At 31.7% G+C, this 14,360-nt stretch overlaps 1 protein-coding gene across 1 annotated transcript in view; it reads left to right on the forward strand.

Moving 5' to 3' along the window:
• The window catches only part of LOC127721229 (uncharacterized), a 104,009-nt gene that overhangs the window by 48,541 nt on the left and 41,108 nt on the right, over nt 1-14,360 (forward strand). The window lies entirely within an intron of this gene.

The raw sequence follows: 14,360 nt of genomic DNA on the forward strand, positions 1-14,360 counted from the left end.
AATACACCCGTATTATTACAGCCTTTTATCATCACAGGCTGTTTCCTAGTATCGATAAACCTGAAAATCATAACGACATTTTCTTAAATTAAAATATATAAATAGAGGTATTGATTTTAGTTTAAACAATATTTTATTTTGAAAATAATAACGTAAACATTACAATATGACAGTTTTATTGGGACTGGAAAACAAATGAATTTTTACTTTTACAAATTCCTCTCCCATAATTTTTATTGATTTTATTAACTTATCTAGCATATTGAATGACTCTTCCGTCTATAGCCAAATACCTCCATATTTTGATAATATAGAACCACCCATTATTTCGTATTCTTACAAACTTTGATTTTTAATTATACGTCAGTTACATCAGACGTCAATATAGAAAATAATGTTCCTTCCACTTGAGACTATGAAACATCTAGTTTAAGATATGTTCCCTATGGTCATGTTATTACAGGAGACCTCAACATCGTCGAAGACCGTGAGGTCAAAACTATTCTAAAGAAAGGACCGAAATACCGTCCTCCATCTATAATAGATTGGAAACAGTGTCGTCAGGTCATTAAAGACGCTCTGTCTGCCTACTGTAAAAATTGATGCAAACGTGAAAAATCTGATAAAAAATCTCTAGACAGTTTTATGAATAAAATTATGAATACTGGTAATATTCGAATATCTCATTTTGAAAACAATTCTGAAATTAATAATAAGGTCCATTATATTCCCATTTCTAGAATTAAAAATAAACTCTAAGTACTCGCAGAGCGGTTTGTGTTCGTACCGGCAGACAAGGCAGCCAATAATGTAGTGGTGGTATGACGCATATACTACACGGAAGTTCTTCAAAACGAAATTATCAATTCCTCTACATTCAGGTCCGTACGCACCACTGAGAGTCAAATCTTTAACAAGCATATCACTGCCACTACCCAGCTTAAAGCCTCTTCCGAACATTTGAAAGTCCCTACCATGTACTGGTTACCGAAATTACATAAAACCATTTAAATTCCGTTTCATCTTCGCATCTAGTAAGTATTCTACTACTAACCTATCAGTGCTTCTTACTACCTCCCTTACTACTATCAAAGAACTTATTAACTTTTGTAATAAAGCTTATCAAAATAATGGTATTAATTATTTTTGGGGTGTTAAAAATTCTTTAGAGGTTTTAGATAAAATACGTGCTTTTGATGGTCCTTTTAATTCTGTTGACAGTTATGATTTTTCTACTCTCTACACTACACTTCCACACAATCTAATGAAGAAAAAATTTTCATATTTAATAAAATGGTCTTTCGAAAAATCTCATTGTAAATTTATTTGCTGTAACTCGTTTTAAGCCTTTTTCTGTGACGAAAAATAGAAAGTATGCTAGATACACTTACTGAAAATGTGACGATATGATTGAAGCTTTAAATTTTCTCCTAGATAACATATATGTACGTTTCGGCGATAAAGTGTATCGTCAGGTAGTAGGTATTCCTATGGGCACTAACTTCGCCCCTTCAATAGCAGATTTATTCCTGTATTGCTATGAATCTCAGTTTATGACCAAATAAAGGCAACAGTAGTATACCGCTGTTCGAAACTCATAAATCGATAGAGATAAAAAAAAATCCGGGTTACAAACTAAAACTGAGGGAAACGCATCAAATATAAGAGGAGAACAACGACACAACAAAAACACAACATTAAAATGTAACACACATAGAAACTCAGTAAAGACACATCATTGTTACATTTGGTTGATACATTCAACAATAGCTACCGTTATCTGGATGATATTTTTTCGTTAAATAATCCAGAGTTCTCCAAATATACTACCGAAATTTACCCAAAAGAACTTACTTTAACTAAATATAACATAAACAGCAGCAGTTGTCCTTTTTTAGATTTAGACATTTCAATTTCTAAAGGGAAACTCCATACTAAAATTTACGACAAAAGAGAAGATTTTTTTTTAGACGGCGATGTGCCTTTGGCTTCATCATACGGTGTTTATATATCCCAACTCGTTCGGTATGCCCGTGTGTGTAGTGATGTCATAGATTTTAACGAATGTAATCAATGCATCACTGGTAAATTATTAAGTCAGGGATTTCGTTACCATAAATTACTTAAAACATTTACTAAATTCTTTCATAGATACAAAGATTTGATTAGTAAATTTGTCTGTACCTGTAGAAACTTATTAAAAATGGTATGTCACATCCTAAATTTTATGGTAATATTGTACTTAAAGCGCGGAAATCATTATGTGATCAGTGTTAACTCATCGAACAAACTTATTAGTAAGGGTTATCGTACCAATATTGTAACTAGATCTTTGAATATAGTTTACATTGGCACTAATATCGATTTTGTCATTAGCAAATTAAAACATAACTAAATTTGTATTTTTTTTCTTCAAACTGGATGTATAGAGACACACACACGTTCATTTTTATCTATGAAGAAGTCACTCCTAACTATCCTACTACCTGTCGATACATTTATTTTTGGCATTGCACAAGTCATGTCTTCTTTGACTGTTCATGACGTTAAAACACTAAAGCCCTAGGATGTATTTAGTTGATTTTAGTCTCTGATGCATGATTTTTTATTATTAATTGTTTTGACTTTTAACTAGCTGTCAGTAACTGCGAGTACTCTCAAATCGTACTTTTCTTTTTAATTTGACCTGTTGATACCATTTGTAATGCTTTTTGTTATTTAATGTTAACATGGATCTTGTCTATATACCAGCTTTGATTATTTTGTATTACTACAAATTTTCACTTCTTCGTACTATGAACATCAAAATTATTTCATTTTTCCTTAGATGCTGTTGTTGGACCTGTACAGAAAGTTTTATCTAGCACTAATTGTATAGTTTTATTGTTGATATTCACCACATATGTACCAAATGTTAGATTAGTTTTATTGATATTAAAGAAATTTCTTGGTATTCTTAAACGGAAAATTTCATACACACAGAAGAAGAAGTATACTTAACAACAACATTATTTTCATTTACCTGTGTATAATATGACGCAGGTTTCTTCAAAAGTGATAATTTTCTAAAAATTGTTTGACATTTCACAGTGATATCATACTTTAACTTTATTTAAACCTGTTTATTTACTTTTGACTTTAATTATTTATCCCTTGTAATTTTTTATTAACTGTGTATTTGCATTCAGGTGTCACAGGTCAAATTTATTCGTTCATTGTGTGTTAATTTACGTTTTTTGATTGAGTTAAGCCTTCCAATTGATATTTTATAGTGTGTTTTTCTATGTTGTGATGTTCTACTATTGTTTCAGAAAAGGGAGAAGGTTTGGTACCAATAAAACGTTTAATCCCGCTGCAAATGTTTGCACCTGTCCTAAGTCAGGAATCTGATTACAGTAGTTGTCGTCTGTTTATGTAGTTCATACGTGTTTCTCGTTTCTCGTTTTTATATAGATTAGACCGTTGGTTTTTCCGTTTGAATGGTTTTACACTAGTAATTTTTTGAGGTCCTTTATAGCTTGCTGTTCGGTGTGAGCCAATGCTCCGTGTTGAAGGCCGTACCTTGACCTATAATGGTTTACTTTTATAAATTGTAACTTGGATGGAGAGTTGTCTCATTGGCACTCATACCACATCTTCCTATATCTATATACAAACCTTATTCATTTAATTACATAGTAGAGAATTGATAAGACGTAGTGGATTCGTAAACGATAATCAACGAGCGACTTTAGTCGGCAGTTGATTATCGTTTCCGAATCCACTACTTCTTATCAATTCTCTAGCTTAACCCATTTCAGGTAAAACGACTGTCTGTTCTACGTTCTGACAATGAATCAACGATATTTCTTTAAAATAGTTTCGTATTTTGTCCTTTTTATTCTATATTAGTTGGAAATGATTTTATCCACACAGTTCGCATCTATATTTAGACATTTGACAAGTTAACATAAGTATAAGATAACTTAAATGGGGTGTTAGCTCCCCTGTTAAACACCAGATTTTATTTTTGTATATACATATTTCATTTAATGTTTAATCATTACAAATTATCTAAATTGAATAAATTTTGGTATATTTAATTTATTCAAAAAGACATATATTAATATACAGAATTTATTTATCTTGTTTTGAAAAGTTAAAAAAATTTAATTACCAAAATTTAGAATTTTCAAAACTTGCATATACCATAATTAGCATCATGATTTGGTACATTGAATACTAAACACCGTTAAGCCGTCCTTAGTCAATCATAAATTAATAGCGTAGATGCCATAAATCTGCCACTTCATAATGCTCAATTTCATGTTGCTTTCCTAAAAATATAAAATTAGGTGCTTACGATTTAAATTTAAAAATTATATTTAAATTTAGTTTAAACAATTTCCGTTTCATTAAGTTAAGGTTATTACATTTGGCATATATCGTTCACCGGTCAATAAACTAGTTTTATCTGTGGTACGCATTCTGAATCCCCATCAGATTGTTCTTGCTACGGATGTACAATGAATAATTATGTTGATTTCATAAACTTACCATCAAGCTGTTCATAGCCGTGATCCAGGTCTAGTCGTTGGTAACGAATGTTATAACGGTGATATTAACAGTGCAAAGTTCGAACCTTGTACACGGAATGCAATTTATTCATTGTAATTTTTTTTCTGGGCCAAAATATTGTTTTAATCCTAGAACATGTAGAAGTATTATCTGTTTCATTGTCATATAATTGCGATGATTTTGTTTCTGTTTTTACTGTCAAAGAAGTAGTTTTAACCCATTTCCTTAAAAAAAATTAAAACCCAGAATAAAACAAATTCAATAAACATGAACAAACCATGCGTAGATAGACTGAAGACTCTATTGATTGTGAAGAAAATACGCGCGGGTTCGAATCCTACACATGCCACTCATTTTAAGAGGATAAAAGATCGTGAGTTAAAAGTTTAAAGTTATGATATAAGTTCTCTTAAGTTAATACTGTGGTCACTCGATTCTTGAAAAATAATCTGTAGTAAGAACAATAGACTGACGTCAGAGAAATGGGTTAATTATGAACTAAAGTTTAAATCAGAACTTTTATGTGAGTGTCAGGATGAGGGTACTCCATTTCTGTATTCTTTAATGTTTGGCCACTTTTCTCTTTTCTGTATACTTTTTGCCTATTATTCTCTTTTTTTTTTAAAATATTTTAGCACCTTATTCATGTTATTGTTCTCTTTTTGAATTTTTGGTCCTGTTTTCTATATTCTTTATATTTTTTGCCATTATTCTCTATTCTGTAAACCCCTCATCCATACCCTCTTATATGCGTTATTAACCTGAATAAATATGGCGATCTCCTTTTGAATATAACTTTTACCCAGGTGTTATATTTAAATTTTTTGATAATTTTTGGTACTAGTTTCTCTATATTTTCATATTTTTATATTTTTTTGTTTTTATTTTGCATTTCCGCTTCTCCCAGTTCTCGCTTTTTATCATAAAATTTATTTTAGAGAAAATTTGTAGAGGAAAAACTAAGAAAGGATCATAAATCAATGTTAATGCAGTACTTTCTGTAGTGGGACAATCAAACTGCTTGACAGTGCAGTTTTTTTTTGGCCAAAATCGAACTGTGATTGGAAACTAAATTCGATATCCTACCGTTTTATCGCATATTACAACATCCGAATCAATGAACAACGGCCGATTTACCTTAAGAAAAAAGACGGACGCACATACAAAGACAAACAAAAGGTCTGGATGGAGATTCTTCGTTTTTAGTTTTGTATAATTTATAAGTCTGTTTTTTGTGATATCCATTTGAGGTGACTCTGTACTTATGTATCCCGTCATACTTTGAACGACAAAATTACGTTATTTATTAATATCACTTTTACTGTTAAGTCTGTTTTTTGTGATATACATTTTACGTGACTCTGTACTTATGTTTCCCGTCATACTTTGAACGACAAAATTATTTTATGTCTACCTGTGCGAATTTCAAACGCGCGATTTTACGCCAGTACTTAAAACCTTCCATCTTTTATGGGTGGATTTTACATAGATAAATAAAATCGTATAATAAAAGAGCAAATTGAAGATGTTAAATTTGATGTATGCCTTTTTGTGCTTCTTCGTTACAATTGTTTGTTTTTATAGTGATTAAGATGATAACACTATGTTGATTGCTGTACCCCTATTTTTGACATTTTTACCTATTGTGTCTGTTTGTTTTGTTCACGCATCGTTGTCAAAATAATGGAATTTGATGCGACTGTCATACAAGTGAGAGGTTTAGCTAGCTATAAAACCAGGTTCAATCCATCATTTTCTAAATAAGAAAATGCCTGTACCAAGTCAGGAATACGACAGTTGTTATCCATTCGTTTGATGTGTTTGAGCTTTTGATTTTGCCATTTGATAAGGAACTTTCTGTTTGAATTTTTACTCGGAGTTCAGTATTTTTGTGATTTTATTTTTTTCTTCATTCTTGATTTTGTTTGCCCATTTTCTCATATTTGGGTCAAATATTTTGTAAACCCCCACCAAAGTCCCTAAACTTTGTTATATTCTGAATAAAATGTTTAATAAATTGCAGCAAATTACTTTTACATCCCAGCTACTTTGTTCTAACAGGGATGATCTAAGCCGGATCACCTCTACCAGATCACCCTAGCTTGATTTTCTTTGATCTGCATGCTTTCCTTTGTTCTGAAACATTTTGAAGGGAATGTCAAATCCACAATAAAACTTAAAATTATTCATACGGAAAATACAAGCTATCAAAATTCATGTAGAAAAATTCAGTGTCTATGCCGGGACTTGAACTCCAGACCTTTAGCATATTGACCCACAATGCATATATACCCCTACACCAGGACGACTGGATAGAACCTGCGGCCATTGGGTCGATCTTACACTAACACACCGCGTCCTAATGAGATAACTATTACATAAAACGAAGCGTATCGATGAAATTATATATGATTTACTATTCACGATATTACTTGTATATGGATATTTGAAAACTATTTATTCAATAGGAATTAAAGGTAAGTTTTAAATCCTACTTGTAAATGGTTGATTTAATTTCAACAACTAGCATATTAAAAGTTGATTTAAGTCCAGAGAGGAAAATAGTGTATACATTTGATGAATTATCAAAATTTAAAATCGTGGGTCAAGATACTAGTATGGAAATTTCTTTTGTATCAAAAGATCTAATAAACTTTATAATCAAATAAAGATGGCCATTGTAATCTACACTAAAACCTATTGTATTTGCTCAAGCCTACAAATAAAGTAAAAAACATTTTTAAAGAAAATTTGAACTTTTCCAAAACTTAAAGGGGCACTAGCTACGATTGTTCAATCATTAATGAAAGTGAAATAGTGAAATAAAAATTCGCTTTTAACAACCAATTTAGTTCAGTTTTGTCAAAATAAGCAAAGAAACATTGATTGCAAGTGAATAATTCGACTTCATTTAACCGTATTCATGTAAACTTCAATTGAACCTCTTAGCTAGAGATGGGTTACGCATGAACTAGGCGTGATCAGCTAGTAAAAGGAAAAGAATGTCAACATTGAAAGTGAAACAAGGGTAAACCATTTGATTGACTGATTCGATCTACAAAAACTTATTCTTATACAGGTAAAAACGATTATTAACATATTGTTCTAACCTATAATATGAAATCAAACAGACCTACAATAATCCAATTGCCCGAGTTCGCTATCTATTTGTATCTATGTTTATGTTTACAACGGGTTATATAACCGTAGGCATTCCTCGGAAGGTCACCTCGATGATTAATTAGATGGCTTCTAGACTAAAATACACATGAAATGCTGATACATAATTTCGAGTTCATGCATCGTAAATTGTTTATCTTAGACTTTATTTTTATTTGGATATACGTTTTATTATGTTAAGTCGAATATGACAATTTGAGTCACATCAGTGAACATGAATTTGACAGCTAGTGTCCCTTTAAATGTAATGTAATTGTAACGTTATTTTCTAACGCTATATTACATAAAAAAATAATGTGTTTATATTAAAATATTTATATTATCGCAACTGCCAAGTAGTTCATCGCCAGTCAAATTAAAACTGGTAAAAGTTTTGCTAGGGAAAATGCTAATACAATAACAATTTCTCACACAGATTACAGGCACTAAACTTTAGCAAACTTGGAAGATACATGTAATAACAACATAAACATAACAAGACATAGGCATGATAACGGCGTTTTTTTTTTATTCTTTTCAATAAAAAAATGGCAAATGCATTAAAAAAAAATCCCGCAAATGTTCACAATATGATAATACACATTAAGGTAAACTCTATTTATAAGCTTACTAGATAGTCAGAGTACTTCTTTATTGCAGGGGGCCTCGGTGGCCGAGTGGTCTAAGTAGTTCTACTACTGTAATCACTAGCCAGTCAACACTGAGATTGTGAGTTCGAACCCCGCTCGTGCGGGTGCACTCGACTCCAATCTTAATTGACTAGGATTGTCAGTTTTCCTATCGAAGGTCGGTGGTTTTCTCCGGGCACTCCACTAATAAAAACTGGCCACCACGAAATAGCCCAAAAGCGGTGCTTAAAAGTGGCGTTAAAACACCAAAAATCAAATCAAATCAAATCTTTATTGCAAACCAGTCTTGGATAATTACAGGACAGTTAGTTTGATAATATCAGATTATTGCATGTCATTTTTCATATCGCATGTATTATCAGCCCTAGGTTCAATATCAGCACAAGAGCTGCATGGCTCAAGGGCTGATATTGACCGAGGGCTGATAATACACGCGATATGAAAAATGACATGCTATGATCTTTTTATCATATGCTTCAACAATGGAGAAAATAACAGATTAATATATAAATCCTTTTAAGTGGTTCTCAAATAGAAGTTCAAAGAGTGAAAAGTTTACAGACGTCGGACCCCAAAGGTAGTACATCCAAAATGAAATTCTATCAAATGCAGCAACAGAGAAGAAAAAAACAACAGTATGATCTATTCGTATATTGGCGATCAAAAAAAAATTCAACAATCAACATAATGAACACCGTTTGGAAAAGTCATCATTTTAAAGTAAGTAAAACTTTCTAAAATATGTTGGAATTTTTTTAAAATGTGTTTATTTTATCGTTAGTTCGTTTGTTTGTTTGTTTGTTTGTTTTTATTGAATTTTACAAAATAAACTTTCCTGTATCCAAATAATGTTTTGTACCCTACTTTGTAATGTTTTTTACTGAAAAGTACCATTGGTGTGTATTTTCCGGAATATGCCCAGTATCACCGGAATGCCATGCGATAACGTTACGGAAAGACATGTGATAATATTCGAAGCATGTGATAAACTTTTCATATCAGCCCGCTAAATTATAAGCACCAATACGAAAAGTATGGAATTGACGTTAATTTTATGATATTATCATACGGTAAAAATCATATGTTATTTAGTCTAAGTATATGAGCGTTTTAATATTTAATATTTAACTGTCGAGAGTGGATAAATATCGTATTACACGAGATTTGGTGGTGGAATCTGTTTCTCTAATGATTTTCAAACAATATGCAGGCAAACTTATTCCGTCTTTTCGAATGATATGTAAAAAAATGTGTTCTTTCTATGTGACGTCGTCAGGCATGGTCGCCTTTTTTCATGCCGTCACAATAGGAAATTCAGAGGAAAGCAAGTAAATTCGACGTCATTATCGGATTTTAACCAGTGAATAACTGAGATCAAACGAACCACACGTTGATAAATTTTTTTATACAATAGGTGCAGAAAGGGTTAAATTGACGAAGAATTAGAGAAACAGTAATATCGATGTTTGTCTTAAATTCGGTATATGAGAACTGCATGATTAGTATATATTGATTGATCTTTGAAAATAGTTTCTTTCTTTGGATGTTTTAGATAAATTACGTGCCTTTGATGGTCCCTTTGATTCTGTTGACAATTTTGACTTGTTAACTCTTTACACTACACTTCCACACAATATCATCAAAAAAAGTGTTCCCATTAAATTGAATGGTCATTTGGTAAATGTGAATGCAAATTTATTTGCTGCAACTCATCTAAAGCCTTCTTCTTTATCGAGAAAGGTAACTATGCTAGATATACTTACTTGAGGTGTGATGAGATGATTGAAACTGCTAATTTTCTCCTTGATAGTATTTATTTACGTTTCGGCAATGATTTTTTATCGACAGGTTGTAGCTATTCCTATGGACACCAATTGCGTCCCTTCCTTTAATAGCAGACTTGTTATGTTCTGTTATGAATCACAGTTTATGACCAATCTCAGTAAAGACTCGTCTAAATTGCATTTAATTGATAAATTCAACAACATTTATCGTTATCTTGCTGAAATGTTTTCGTTAAATAATCAAGAATTTTCTAAATATACTGCCGACAGTTACCCAAAAGGAACTTTCTTTTAATAAATCAAATATAAACGATAATTACTGTTTTTTTTCTAAATTCAGATATTTCAGTTTTACGCAGGAAACTCTTACAATAAAATTCACAATACAAAAGACGATTTTTGTTTCCCAATCGTAAGTTTTCTTTTTTGGGACAGCCGGTGATGTATCGTTGGCACAATCTTACAGTGATTATATATCACAACTCGTTCGCTATTTCCGTGTCAGTTTTGGATTTCAATGAGCATAAGCCATGTATATTAATTGTATGTAACTGTATGTAAATTATTAAGTCAGGGATTTGGTTTTTTCACAAATTACTTAAAACCTTTACTAAATTCTTTCATAAAGATTTGGTTTGGAAGTTTGGTTGTACCCATAGAAAACTTATTTCAAATGGAATAGCACATCATCATTTTTACAGAGATGTTATTTACCGAGCCCGGAAATCGCCTCCAATCTCCTATAACCCTGTCACATTCTGTATGTGCCTGTCCCAAGTCAGGTGCCTGTATTACAGTGGTTATCGTTTGTTGTTGTATATCATATTTATTTTCCTTCATTATTTTGTACATAAATCAGACCATTAGTTTTCTCGTTTGAATTGTTTTACACTAACAATTTTGTCATTTCGATACCTTTTACAGCTGACTATTTGGTATGGGTTTGAATCATTGTTGAAGGCCGTACGTTGACCTGTACTGTCAATTTCTGTGTCATTTGGTCTCTAATAGAGAGTTGTCTCAACGGCAATCATACCATATCTTCTTATTTTTATAGCTAGCTACAAAACCAGGGTGAATCCACCATTGTTTTGTAATATATTACATATCAATCCTTTCTTTTCAATTGAAAAACAAAATCATTTCAAAATAAAGACGAAAAATTTATTCATTGTTTTAATTCATTATTCAGTTTATTTACAGATATGATGGACATGTTGTGTGAATGGAAACGTATAACGGGAGTGAATAATTAATAAGGTTTATTATATTCTTTTATAGTTGAAACTATTTTTGGATTTATCCAAACTTTACATTTGGTCTCTTGTGGAGAGTTGTCTCATTGGCAATCATACCACATCTTCTTTTTTATATTTACATCTTCTTGATGATTTTCGTTGTCATGCTATCTTCGTTTTATTAATTTTACAAGAGTTTTAGACTCTTTCATACTTATCACGATTTTGATCATCAAGAAGTGCAATTTGTATAAAAGAAAAGACCATGAAAAAAGAAAAATAACAAAAAATACTGAACTCCGAGGAAAATTTAAAACGGAAAGTCCCTAATCAAATGGCAAACACATCGAAACAATGGATACCAACTGTCATATTCCTGACTTGGTACAGACATTTTCTTATGTAGAAAATGGTGACTTTAGAGAACATATGATGAAGACTTAGACAAAATCGAACGAACAAACAACCACGGAAACTAAAGATAAAACAATATGACAGGAATCCCAGTGTGATGTTGAAAAGTAAACAGTATACTCCCCTAGCGTACTCATTGTGTTACTCACAAGACTTGTGAGTAACACAATGGGTACGCTAGAAGAGCAAGAATTGTTAACTTAGTGTTAGTGAGTTAGGATAAAGATTTCTTGGTACATCAAATATATTCACGATCATTTGTCTTATGTTGAAAATGCAAGGTTACGTCATAAAAATAGAAGTTAATTCTTGAACTTTAAACATATATTTTGTTTTAAATCAGCTCGATGTTTATGGAATGAATGCATGATTTGTTTTCCTTATTTTGTTTACTGTAGTTTTTGATTGTTCCACACTAGGTCGACATCACTGTGGTTTGATATGCTAGAAATGGATTTAGCTTGAGTGGTACTGATGAGTGGTATGTAGACGAAGCGCGAGTTCGGCACATTAAATTATAAGCAAGGTATCTTTGATGAATTTCTTTATTGTTCATGCCAATGCTAACTCAATTGTTTTTTTTAATCAAACATCAACGAACAAATTAAAACAATGATTCACGAAAATTACACTTATTCGAAACATTTATCTTAAATCCACTCGAGTATTCACTCAGCAAGAATAAATATTTCATGCTTCTCTAGTTAAATTTTGATGAGAAGTTTTATTATGATGTGAGGCATATTTTAACAACATGTTGATATAATTCTTTTTTTTTAAATATCAATCAGGTACCATTTCTTGTTATTTTAATGAACACCACCATAATTTAATACATAAGCAGTTAAGCCGAAAAGTTTGACCCCTTTAAGTCTAGAACAAGTCTCTTATAAAAACACTAAACTTATATATTCAAATTTTCAATTATGCAAAATTCATTTACGGACTTTCTGTTTTGAATTTTCCTCGGAAATTGCACTCAAACTTATTTCAAATTGCAATGTTTTGTTTTTTACACATCAATTTATAAATAAAGTATTTAATGGTTAAACAAAATAAACTTCTACTACTTAGCTTCTTCTTAAAAGGCGGTAAATAAAGACGGAAAATAATTTTTGAACAAGAACGCACCCCTTTTCCTCTTCAAAACCGACCAAATATAAAAAGTATGAAACCAATTCTTTGATGAATTTTTCCTTTACAATGTTGCATTTGAGTGCCCATACAAGTAGAAGACTCGTACCAAATGTATTTCGTACTTCTGATTCACGTTCAACAAAATCATCAAAGATACTTGTCAAAACATCTCGTAAAGCTTCTCGGAGTTTATCTTTTTCCTCAATATATCTATTGAAGACAGATTTAAAAAGTCGTAGTGTTAATTGATGATCATTGAAATCTCTCAAAAATTCTTGCAATTTTCTCCGCGCGATCGTTTCACACTGCTCTTGACCATATCTACCCATCCATACTCAAAAACACCTTCAATTCCGTTTCCGGATTCTATCGAATTTGAAGTATAATCTGAATTATTGAAGAAGCTTCCTGATGATCCATGCCTTCAAAAAGATTACTTTCAATAAAATAATGCTGAAGATTATGTTCAGTCAAACATTGTTTCATGTAATTTAGCAATAGGTTAAGTAGTTTAAATACATTTCCTTCTGTGTTTTGTTCAATGATTGATTGATCTACACTCTCTGAAATCCAATACAATGCAGTTTTCCAGTGAAATGAGGTCACTATTTTTGAATAATAGCGTACAGTACATTTGTTGAAAGCTTTAACTATCAACAAAACGCGTTTTTGTACCGTTCTCAGTGCCTCTGAAAGCTCTTTTTCTGCCATGCTATACGCTAAACAAAAGTCTTTACTTTTCTCTGCTTTAACAGGCGCTGGCTTCGCAACAAGGAAAAATTGAGTTTGAAATTCTAATTACAGTATCTTCAGGTGGCCAATGTGATTTTCGCTCCCGTTTTATCCACTAAATAGCCCTTTTGGTTTTCCTTTTATTGGGAACATAGGAATATAATCTTTATGTTTTTTACAACTGAAGAGTATTTTAATTTCATTCACCCCAATTTTGTCATCATTTTCACATCTGACAGAAAAGATTTCTTGAAGTCTATTCTCGTTCCAAACTTGTTCATGATTGTCATTAAGGGGTTGTGAAAGAGCCCTATATTTTTCTAAGAATTGGTTTATTTTTTCTGTGCTTGCTGATGAATTATCATGTAAAGCTTTGTCAAGACTATCTGCTAAGGTCTTCAGTAGAGTTTTTGATGAGTCAGGTAATGTTATTCCAGGGTCTGAACATCTCGAATCTTCATAAATCGTTATTGAAAGTCCAGGTTTGATTTTCTGGTGTATGAATATGGTGTTTCTATTTCTTAACAAAAGTTTTATAATGTCTCCAACATGTTTAAATGCTTCGGGCTTAATCTCACTAAATAAACTACTAGGAAGATATTTTCCATCCACCATTTCAATGTCAGGAAACAGTTTTTGCATGAAGGCATCATTTACATGGACAAAACAAGATGGTCTATCCCGTTTAT

Source organism: Mytilus californianus, unplaced genomic scaffold (genome assembly GCF_021869535.1).
Source record: "Mytilus californianus isolate M0D057914Y unplaced genomic scaffold, xbMytCali1.0.p SCAF_1, whole genome shotgun sequence".
In the NCBI taxonomy this organism is placed as follows: domain Eukaryota; kingdom Metazoa; phylum Mollusca; class Bivalvia; order Mytilida; family Mytilidae; genus Mytilus; species Mytilus californianus.